Below are 12,375 nucleotides of genomic sequence, written 5' to 3'. Positions count from 1 at the left end.
TGGATGAACGGCACAAGCCGACGTAATAAAACATTATCAAGCCTCAGAGGCGAGAGCGTGAGTGCGCAAGTTGAACTAGCTGTTGGTCGAGAGTCGTGTGATTGTGACGTCAAAAAACGTATTATGTGTGCCTGTTCGTGCGCCTTCTAGAACAATTGAATACGTTTGTATTACGAACACCACAGCTTCTTAGAGTGTAAGATAATGAGACCATAGCAGTTATTCTAGAAAGAGACTGTGCACGTGTTAAGTAAAAAGAGGTCCAGAGGAAAAGTGCAGAAGATCCATCCAGAAAGGTAATAGTTTAACTTGGTAAACAGATGCCTCGAGAGAAGCTGAAGTGCAATGGAAGTTATCTTTTTCTTCCATGTCAAAATTGTGCATTTTCATTGTATATATAACCATTTTTATTTTATTTCTGATAATTGGGGTTTCTTTTCTCAGATGGATTCGAATGCCTCTACATAAAAATGAATTCTCTGATTTAAACGTTTATCTCTTAGTTTTTGTGAAAATAGCAATAGTGATTGAACTGATGGGTTTTATATATAGAGGTAGTGTGTAACATTTTAACTGAGATGATCATTATTAGTAGCAATTAGTATTTCATGCTTTGCGACATCCAATTAATCTTCCTTTTTTTCATGTTAATTTTTTGGGGGAAATAAAGACTATTTTTGTATCTCAGAGTTTGGTTTAGCCTAGATCTTATAACTTGATTTAACTACAGAGATGCCAGTTTGAGGTAGACACTCGAGGTAGGTTACGTTACCAGTTGTTGTTTTCTTTCCTTTTATTAGACCGGGTCAATTAGGCAACCAGACCTGGATTACATTTCTGGAGATACTGGTGGGGGACATACGAATTAGGAAATCATGTAGATTTTAGGAAAAGGGATTATAATTAGAAATTATTCAATTGACACTGTCGGCGGGGGGTACAGGATGGGACTCTGATCAGCAAATTGCTTCGGCTAGGAGCTGCTGAAAGCAGTAATGTTACAGAGAGTGTGAGGGTTAGGCCCTTTTGATACGAGTGTACGATAAATGTGGTGTGCCTATTTTGATACAGTGGTTATCAGTGTAATAATTACGGGTACTATCGGCGTATCGGGGCTGTGGGACATGAAAACATTCACAAGCAGATATGCTTTGGGAAAAGAGGAATTTTGAGGAGTGTTAAATTTTTTCTTAATTTTTCCCTCTCACTCTCGAGAGATTGGGCATTTATCGTTCTTTTTTTTTCCATCTCATTAGGTGAGACTTTGTAACTGAAGTGTGGATATATGGGATGATGTGATTTGACTTTTTTTATGTATTAATTAACTAAGTGGTTTGATTCTTTTTATTTTTTACTCTCAGGAATTAGTTTATTAAAGGGAATATCTCTGACATGCTTCATCTTTTTTTTTTTTTTTTTTTTTTTATGTGAGGGTGTGTTGTGTATGCAAAGAGTGTGGGTCGGTCTCGGTTATGCTTGAGCTAGCAATCTGGGGTCAGAGGGTACCCAAGGTTTGGGCGAGATCAGCAGAAGCTCTCAGTTGGTAACGAGAAGAGATAGAAATGATAATTACCACATTCATTCCTTTTCTCTCTCTCTCTCTCTCTCTCTCTCTCTCTCTCTCTCTCTCTCTCTCTCTCTCTCTCTTCTTTTGTCGCACCAGTGACCCAGAAATCGGTTCACCTGAGTGAGGATAACCTTAACCGTGAGAGTAGAAAGGGTATTTTTCTTCCCGTAGAGTGTGGGAAACATGTGCTGGATTAGTATTGCTTTTTTGTTGTTGATTTGTGAGGGAAACTTGGGGAAATATTGTTGGTATTCTAATGTTACTGAGGTTGGGGCGAATCCTGAATACTAAGGGTTTCTCTAAAAGATACAATATGGCGGAAGGAGACAATAAGGATCACACTTTGTTGCATAAAGTCACTAATGTTGCAGCGGGGGTTCGCCCTTCTTCGGGTTAATGTTGATGGCGTTTTTTCTCAGCCAGTGTAGATTTTTATCGAAGGAGTTAATAATCTTTTAAACGCCAAGGGAATTAAAAGTGATGCTGAGGCGTTCACAGAGGCAAAAGCCTTGTTGGATTTCAGTAAAGGTGACTTGACACATCGCTGCCGTAGTTTTCAGTGTACAAAATGCTGGTCATGGATCGCACTAAAATCATTTCTGAGGACAGCCTATGGAACAAAGGAACACAGGGATATGGTGAGAGACCTGAGAGGTTTCTACAAGATTGGAAAAGGTCAGAAGAGCATGGTTGAGCATAGCTCTCAGTTTTTTGATGCAGCAGGAGAATGGATACAGAAATTGAAATATCCCACGTGGGTAAATGGTAATAATATCTCCCTTGATAACTCGTGCAGACTGTTGCATTTTTCACGCTTTACACGACGTCCCAGACGCCACTGTAGATAGCTTTGATGAAAAGATTGAACCTACATCAGATGAGGAACTGATGTAGGTTCAGAAGTCCAAATGTCCCACATGTGGATAGCACATTTTTTAATGGGACCTGTCCAAGGAACTTAACACAAGGGATTTAAGTTTCCCTTCCTGCATGTAGGAGAAACAAGATATCAGTCCACACAGGTGTTAGTGGCATAACGGTTGGGATAGCGGGAGTTTTTGTTCCATATGTGAGTGTACATGGAACTGAGGTAAATAAAGATACTGAGGTTAATATGGGTGATAATATTGATGATGTTGGAGATAACAATGGTGATATTGGTGACAATAATGCCTATAATAATGGTAGTATTGTTAATAACAGTGACATTGATAACAATGGTGATGTTGATACTGAGATGGGGGTTATGGTTGATGGTATGGGGGATACTTATATAAATATGGGTGATATTCATGTGGATGTGGAACATGGGGTGAATAACCAGTAACAGGAGGGTGCTGTATACAAAGGTGTTTTATCAAAGGATGCTATTTTAAATCCAGGTACAATAACTATGGCGAATTCAGGCTGAGGGAAATGAAAATGCCCAAAGAGGATGCTTATAATTGAGGGCAGCAAAAAGTTAAAAGGTGTTATCAGCACAGTGTCGGTAAACAATGTATCAAACACAGGTGTCACATGGGTGGAATTGTTGAATTGTGATGATACAGTTAGGAAACATCAGAAGAATACTTATGTGGTTGACCTCCAGGATTGGAGTGGAGATAGTGGTTCGGTCAAATCCTAATCCCAGGCTCCTTTGGAGAGTCCATTATATTTCTGGTTTCTCAGTGCTGATTCTACTATCTGGCTTTTGAACAGACAATTGCTGCTGTAGGTTATACGTGGCCTATTCCAGTTTATACGATGATTATGATTATTTATGTGGTTAAAAACAACTGAGCTCTGTTGGCCATATCTTACTGAACATTTGTGTTGTGTTAGTCTTTAAAATCGAATTTTGTTTTTAAAGAAAATATCTTATAGGCATATATATATATGTGTTTGTGTATGTATGTATGTATATATATATAATATATATATATATATATATATATATATAATATATATATATATATATTATGTATATTATGTGTGTGTGTGTGTGTGTATACGTATATATACGTATAGAGAGAGAGAGAGAGGGGGGGGGACTAGTTTATTAATACACTTCCCGGTCAGTGAAATCCTATTAATTCACTTTATATCTCTGGGCCTTACTTCAAATGTGATTTATTTTATTTAATTTTCTAGTGTGTCTCTTGCTGTCTCGGATGACCTTGTGTGACCCTATGTTACGGAAAGGCTTCGAGCTCCTTTGCCTGATTTTAAATATCTTCAAGATGTTATGAGTGAACAATTTTTATATGAGATATTTAAGAGCCGAAGAAACCATAAACACGTTAGTAAATACAACCACAAAGGGATATCCCATTGCTATATCTTCGATCATGAAGATGAACTCCCTTTTGTTAGGACTCCCCCTTTATGGGGATTTGGCTCCAGTTTGCAACATAACTTTCCGAAAATGTTCGGTTTCGTTAAAAACAGCTCTACCTAACTGTCACATGGTTATGGCTTTTCCTTAAACCATAGGTCTCATAGTATCATTGTTCGGAATCTTCTTCCTGTTCAGCCTTATTTGGTCTTTCCCAACAATAATGCTTTTCGGGAGACAATGAAAACATAATCATAAATATAAATTCAGGTCGAGCATTCGTGAATATTCACTTGTTCTCATTTTAGTATCCCATTGCATGAAGATTAGCATCGAAATGCGCAATGGTTAACTTTTAGCATAAATCTTTACTGTGTGTGTTAGATTTTGCCTCACACTAAACCACACGGGACAGCGGGAAATGTCAGACTTCTAATCAAATAAACCAAATGTTAATTTGGGATAATCAAATCCACTTCCGTCCGCCCATCAGGAGCACTGCATAATAATTATTCCAGCGGAGCTAACCTCTATTAGCTCTAATATATTCATATTTCCAGGTCAACTAGAGGTTATATTTTATTACTGAAATTCTTATTCATATGCATTCAAATAAACCTCCTTATTCAAAATTATATATTATTCAAAATGTTCAGTTACGCTAATTAGAGAAAAACCAGAATTTTCTGTTTCTGCTATTTGATCTAAAATGCCTCCGAAGTGCCTTTAATTATCAGTATTATGTATATACACTAAATGAATTTATAAAGCGGCACAATTGTTTTGAAGGATATGACATCCTCATAATGACATACATACATACATACACACACACACACACACACACACACACACACCACACACATATATATATATATATATATATATATATATTATATATATATATATATATATATATATACATACATACACTTATATATGTATATGAGTGTTTGTGAATGTGCGCGCGTGCAAATGTTGCGTCATAATGAGGATGTCGTATCCTTCAAAACAAATGTGCCGCTTTATAAATTCATTTAATGTATATAACATAATACTGAAAATTAAAGTTACTTCGGAAGCACTTCAAGATCAAGTAACAGAAACAGAAAATTCGTATAATTGATGAAGAGCGGCTAATAATGTTGTACTATTCTGCAATTTCCCTTATTAGAGTAACTTGAACATTTTGATTAATATATAATTTTGAATAAAAATGTGTTTGTGTGAGAGCGCGTGTGTGTATGCGTTAGTGTGTGTGTGTTTGTGTGCTTGTGTGTGTGTAGGTGCGTGTGTTTGTGGATCACTACGCTTACGTGCTGTAAAACGTGATAAAAAAAAAAAACATCGACACGAGTAAAGTGAAGCAATTTTGCGCAAGATTTTTCGGTTGTCTCAAGCATATCGCATACAATTGGAAGACAGATGACACAGTAGAACTCGCTTAAAAAAATAAGATAAAAAGAGATTAAAACCACTTAATTCTTACATGATCATTACATCTGAAGATAATCTTCATTTGAGGTTAATCCAGGCCAGCTGTTTTTCATAGGAAATCTCTTCATGTCCTAAAACTGAGACACTTCACCGTATGTGACTAATGAACAATAATCACAGTATTCATTACCAAATGACTAGTTTAAGCAGCGTTCTCGCCTAACGATCGAACAGTGCCCAGCAAATTTTGCCAGGTGAACAGGCATACCGGTGATGCAGAAGAACGCGAAGGTGGCTGGGTAGTCTACTGTGATATTGTCCTGGAAAACTGGCGAAAGCTCGTTATCTTCGAACACTCCTTTCACATTCCCCACGAGCGCTTGTAGTATATGCTTGTATGCCACGGGACTACAGCGAGAGGGGTTTGGGTAACAGCGAGGCCGATACAATACAAAGAGGTCAGACGGACAGAACTCTCTCTCAATGTGACGTCGCACCGGCCACTACTGGTGATTCAGTGGTGGGTCGCGGCTTCGTAGATTAAGGCATTATTGTTATTTCCCTTTGAGTAATTCTTGCTCTTGACTACTTAATCTGATACTTCCGTTATCAGAGAATTCCGAGAATGCCCAAACAATTTCGTTGATAGAATAATATTAATGTAGCCTTAGTACAGCAGTGTGAATTGAGAAGCAAGTATTGAAAGAAACGCGGTTGTAACTTTTATTAATGAAAATAATTGCTACACACTTGAATATAAACAGAATAATCTTCATTTATTTTACAACAATTCCTTGATTGAAGGTCTTAACATGTATAAAGTATGTACACACACATCTAAATATTTAACTTAAATTTTTTTCTTGCATCTCCCCGATCATTTTCAATTTTTGTCTTTCTCTTCTTCATCTTAAAAGCTTTATTCAAGTCCCATAGTCTAAAATATACAGAGATCTTTGCAAAGAATTCAATAATCTCTTCAGGGACTTTCTCCCCTGATCGTTGCAATTCAGCAACAATAGTTTTGCCGCATGCTTTCCCTTCTAAAAGTGATGAACTGTGAATTGTGTTGAAGATTTCTCGTAGGACAAATATATACAGCTCACTTCTGTTTACCATCCCAATCCACGATTCATTTGCATTTTTACACTCTTCCATCTTTTTTCTTAATTGTGGATATTTTGTAAAAAAAACTTTTTGACAATATAACCACCTATATATTCAAGAGCTTCATCTTCAATTGCATGGCAGTCGTTTTTTTCGTTTTCTTTATCCAGAATTTGATTGTTGATACCTTCTGTGGGGCATTCAAAATCTAAATCTTTAAACAGTGAGCTGGTCAAGTATATTTCTAATACCAATACTCTATCTTCACTGTATTTTGAATTGCATGCAGACTCATTTGTCAACATATCATAACTTGCTCTTTTCAATGATGTTTGTTTTTTCACTAATTATTTGTACATCTTTTCCCAGAATCAATGACCTAAGCCTAAACTTAAATTCAGCAGCATTAGGGTGATCGTATGTGCCCTTCATTTGCCTTATGCAACCGAACAGATGCTCTAGGCAGTCTTGATTCAACTTCTGAGTCAGGATGTAATCTACATTTAAAACATCTTTAACCAAATTAGAAAGACCAATAACCGACCTGCTAGAAAGAATTGTCTTTTTGAAATGTCTTCTTGTTTTCTGTGATTTTACTTTTAAAGAGGTCATTAACTTTATGATCTTTTCCAAAGTATTTATTTGAAATTCTTTATTAATCCCTAAACCATTTCTTGCTGGTATTTCGATATACATGTTTGAAATCATTATATCAAACCAGTCGTTTATCACTGAGATAAAGTCAGAGGTAGCTTGCCAGTTACTGGATTCCAACAGACCTCTACTTCCCAAATACCTTAAAGCACTTGGACAAGATAATGATAATAATTGCGCAGCATACTTGACACGCTCCCTGTGCTGTCCATTAAGAGATAGATGGAGTTCATTCATTTTATAGGCCAGCCCATATTCTGTACTAGATTTTGCCAACATTTCACGGATGCTTGTGTCAAAAATGAAATCACTGCCTAAATAAATGCTTGAATCAGTTAAGTTATTTCTGATTAATTTTATCAAATGGGGAGCGTCGGAAAAACGTATATGTCCCTGTCATGTAGTGACCAAGGTATATAGAATAAACCTTATTTTGTATATACCTTGAGTGACGGTCTGGGGCGAACTGTGGCGAGCGTGATGAGCCCAGAAGGGTGACTCAGGGATAATCCTCTGTCCGACTGACCTCTTTGTATTGGGTAACAGGACTCAACACTTTACAAGCAGCAGCACCGACCATGGGGTCAATCAGCTGTTATCTTGGCGTGAATGCTACTCAGTCCCCATTCCAATAATTTCCCCTCTTTTCTTTCAAAGCTTTACCCTTAGGGCTAAGATAGCTCCTTGTTGGACAAGTGGGCTACACGCTCGCCTACCGATTTGGTAGTCCCAGTTCGATTCCCAGCTCTGACAGCGTGGAATCAGAGAAATTTGTTTCTGGTGATTAGAAATTCATTACTCGATATAATGTGGTTCGGATCCCACAATAAGCTGTAGGTCCTGTTGCTAAGAAACCAATTGGTTCCTCCACGCAAAAATATCTATTCCTTCGGGCCAGCCCTAGGAGAGCTGTTAATCAGCTCAATGGTCTGGGTAAACTAAGATATACTTAACTTAAGGCCTAGAAAATGGGAAATGGAAAGCTGTCGTCCTAGAAGGGTAAAGTTTTTTTTTTTTCTAGGAAAGGAGAGAATATTGTAGGCATACAGCCTGAGTAGCATACACGTCAAGACAACAATTGATTGACCTCGTAGTTGGCGCTGCTGCTACGTAGTAAGTTCCTGCTACTCGACCACTCTGACCTGGACCCCGAGCGTCTGCTGGTTTTACTGTTTCGACCCTCAGAAATATCAGTGAGGAGAAGGAGCTGTTGAAAGCAATGTTTTACGGGCTGCTCTATGAGCAAGAGCCCGTACTGGCGCAAGGCCAGCTTATTCTTCAACAGCAATAAGGTATATGCCTCCCTCGAAATTTGGTCTTTCGCCGAGATTGCTACGTTTGGACTGATATTGGGGCCCTCCTTGGCTTCGTCTCTCGCTCTCCTCTCTGCCGCTACCAAGTCCTCTGAACTTGTGAACATTTCTGCTGTTCCTCATTTTCTGCCGCTACGTCCTGAACTGCTGCAGTCTGCTCTTCCTGTCTCATTTTTATGCAGGAGGTCGAAGAAGTACAGCTGTGCTTCCTTTTCCTCCTCCTCTCCTCCTCCTCTTCTCCTCCTCCCCAATTTTTTCTATCTCTATATCGGTGGATGCCCCCCACCTTTTTTTTTTAGCTAAAAGGGTGAATGTATTCCTGACTCATAGCACTAACTAAAGTACTGAGCACATCTAATTCATAGGGAATGAGATTCAGGGATTAATCTAAGGAACTACTTGAACAAATGCGTCTTTTCATTATTTATTTAATTAAGAGCAATTCATTTACCCATTACTGAAAATTAATTTAGTAGCCTCAGTATGTATAAAGATATAAAGATCAGATTAAAACAAAACAAAAACTAGTTCGTGCTACTACGAGTAAAAGCGTTGTTTCAAAAACAAATATTGAAATTAAATGTACATTTACTTTCAAATTAAAGTAAAATGGTTCTTGCTATAAAGTTGTGATAATTCTGTTCACGTGTGCCCAAAACTACTCTGGCGTTAGAAAACTGCCTGTAAATGGATGCCATTATTGTGAGAATCCCATCTGGGAAATTGGGTCTGTGCGACCTTGAAGTGTGCGAGGGGAACGATCCAGAAAATAATCCGCCCCAAAATGTTCGCTCTTCATCATCCGTCGGAAAAGTCGCATTCAGCGGTCGAATTAGTTCCCAGATCTCGTGTCATTCAGTGTAAAGGATGTCGATACAGTTTGGAAATATTTTGACACATTCAAATTCTACACTCTGCAGATATGAATTCCATGAATTTGTTATCACTTTATTAATGTCTTCATTTAACGATTTTTAGTCTGGTTTAACAATACTAATAATGATAATAATAATAATATGCTGGAAGAAGACTTTCATTAATACAGGTTTTATTGAAAATAATGTCTATTTCAGCCGCGTTTATTTTGTATAGAAGTTTCTGTGTTCTTCTTATTACTGACTTTTCTTCTGTACTCAAGCTGGCGTTTTAATAGCCAACTTGAGTTAGAGGAAATGTCAGTAATAAGAATAGAGAAACTTCTACACAAAATAAACGCGGCTGAAATAGCCATTATTTTCAATAAAACCTGTAATAATAATAATAATAATAATAATAATAATAATAATTAATAATAATACAATAGCTGTTTCAACGGCATTTAATTTATATAGAATCTTCTCAATTCTTCTTATGATCTTCTTCTCGTCAGCATGTAGCTGGTGTATTAAGTTTCCTAAGGACATGTAAAGATTTTCATTTGTCTTAAAAGGTTTATTCCCTCTAACGTGTCGACAGCGCACAGGCAGTCCATCTATGAGAGTATATAGTAAAGTGAATTAAGATACGTTTTACAAGTATTTATAACATGCAAGGTCGTGTACAATCGGTGGGCGGGTCGATGAGCAGGGATTTTAATTGGCCGTTGGATGGTAACGAAATCTTTCCCTGAGGCGATGAGACCTGCGAATCTGGCCGGAGTTATTAGCGTGGGTTGGGTGTTGGTTGGGGTACCTACCTCTTGGGCGGCAGGTACTGCTGCATTCTGTACAGATGACACATCTTCCGCTCGTTCTCTCTCTGCTTCTTCCTCTCTTTCTCTGTCTCTCAGTTTCTTTCTTTCTCTCTCTGCAAATTCCTCTCTCTCTCCCTCTCTTTCTCGTTCGCTTATTCTTATTCTCTCTCTTTCTCTCTCTGCTTGTTCCTCTCTCTCTCTTTCTCTTTCTCTCTCTGCTTGTTCCTCTCTCTCTCTCTCTATCTCTCTCTCTTTCTCTCTCCCTCTCTCTCTCTGTCTCTCCCCCCTCGATCTCTCTCTCTCTCTCGTGGGCGGTATACGGAGTCGGATGGTTTCTTGTGCTATTTCTTCTTATGATGGTAGGATGAATTCTGTTTCTTTTACCGTGTTGATAGTCGGCTTTTTCTCTAATATGTGTAATGCTTCAAGGTAACGTAGGCGTTTCCGGTCAGGTGCTTGGTCAATAATTTTTATGTTCGTTATAAGTTCAGCTCTTTCTGGTCTCCTGTTATGTTGTTCCCTGTAGTGATTGAAAATGGCCCCTTCTTGAAGGTGGCAGGAAAGTCGCTTGGAGAGTCTGGTGGTGGTCATCCCGATATAAGAATGGTGGCATCCATCCACCGAGCATGTGAATTCGTAGATGACACCCCTTCTCTTCAAAGACGTTTCTGGGGGCGCTGGGTTGTTTTTAAGAAGCAGCTGGCTGGTTTTCATGTTTTTGTAATAAATTATGAGGCTAATTTTATCACTTTCTGTAGTGGGGGAGACATTTTCGCTGATTATTTTCCTTATAGCCTTTTCGTCTTCCAAATATTTGTGGTGCATATGATTTTTATAAAATATCTTTATAGCTCCACTTTGGTTGTTAGTTTCGGTCGTTCTATCCTGGTGCCATTTATTTATGGAGTCCCTCGTTTGGCGTTCGACCATGCGGTTTGAGAAGTTATTGTTGATGAGGACTTGTGTAGACCTTTCGATCTCTCTGTGGTTTCTCTCCACGTGGAACAGTGTGTAAGGGCGCGGCGGACGAAGGCATCTACCACCGATCTTTTATACCTGTCTGACAGAGAAGAGGACCTTGAAACTTTAAGAAAGACTTTCGAAGAATGCTCCGTCCTCCACTTCACGTGTGAACGCAGCGTAGACGGTGCCCTACCCTTCCTGGACGTTCGGGTACAGCAGACCCCTACGGGATACACCACCACGGTTTACAAGAAACCCACAAACCCGGGTCTATGCCTTAATGGGTCCAGCGAAGAAGAAATAGCACAAGAAACCATCCGACTCCGTATACCGCCACGAGAGAGAGAGGAGAGATCGAGGGGGGAGAGACAGAGAGAGAGAGGAGAGAGAAAGAGAGAGAGATAGAGAAAGAGAGAGAGAGGAACAAGCAGAGAGAGAAAGAGAAAGAGAGAGAGAGGAACAAGCAGAGAGAGAAAGAGAGAGAATAAGAATAAGCGAACGAGAAAGAGAGGGAGAGAGAGAGGAATTTGCAGAGAGAGAAAGAAAGAAACTGAGACAGAGAAAGAGAGGAAGAAGCAGAGAGAGAACGAGCGGAAGATGTGTCATCTGTACAGAATGCAGCAGTACCTGCCGCCCAAGAGGTAGGTACCCCAACCAACACCCAACCCACGCTAATAACTCCGGCCAGACTTCGCAGGTCTCATCGCCTCAGGGAAAGATTTCGTTACCATCCAACGCCAATTAAAATCCCTGCTCATCGACCCGCCCACCGATTGTACACGACCTTGCATGTTATAAATACTTGTAAAACGTATCTTAATTCACTTTACTGTATACTCTCATAGATGACTGCCTGTGCGCTGTCGACACGTTAGAGGAATAAACCTAAGACAAATGAAAATCTTTACATGTCCTTAGGAAACTTAATACACCAGCTACATGCTGACGAGAAGATCATAAGAAGAATTGAGAAGATTCTATATAAATTAAATGCCGTTGAAACAGCTATTGTATTCAATGCTACTGCCCTCAGAGAAGGCCTCCTTCCTAATAATAATAATAATAATAATAATAATAATGCGGCGCCGTGGAGGAGTGGGTTTAGGTCGTCCTGGACTATAAGTCAAGTTAGCAACATTGGGGCTGGTCCGCTATGGGGGGGGGGTTAAATAGTAAAACTCAGCAATGATGGAAAGAAATGAAGGAATAAACGACAAACGACGTAAATGGAACCTCTGGTAACAGAGGAGCTTCGTCCGGCAACCAGGTATTCAACCCAATTGAAGGGGAAGACGGTCAGGTACTTGGAGGTCGTCATCCAGCAACTGATCACCACAACGACAGA

The 12,375-nt window shown here is 39.0% G+C and overlaps 1 protein-coding gene across 1 annotated transcript in view; it reads right to left on the bottom strand.

Moving 5' to 3' along the window:
* LOC135220653 (uncharacterized) overlaps positions 1 to 5,795 on the bottom strand; it is a 75,325-nt gene extending 69,530 nt beyond the window's left edge. Inside the window, exon 1 of the mRNA XM_064258005.1 lies at positions 5,374 to 5,795. The gene's annotated coding sequence lies outside the window, so the exon portion shown is untranslated. The remainder of the gene's footprint in view (positions 1 to 5,373) is intronic.
* Between the last annotated feature and the right edge of the window lie 6,580 nt (positions 5,796 to 12,375).

The sequence above is a fragment of the Macrobrachium nipponense genome, chromosome 2 (assembly GCF_015104395.2).
Source record: "Macrobrachium nipponense isolate FS-2020 chromosome 2, ASM1510439v2, whole genome shotgun sequence".
NCBI lineage: Eukaryota > Metazoa > Arthropoda > Malacostraca > Decapoda > Palaemonidae > Macrobrachium > Macrobrachium nipponense.
Note: the sequence above shows the minus strand (reverse complement) of the source record. Positions and strands in the feature narration are given on the sequence as shown.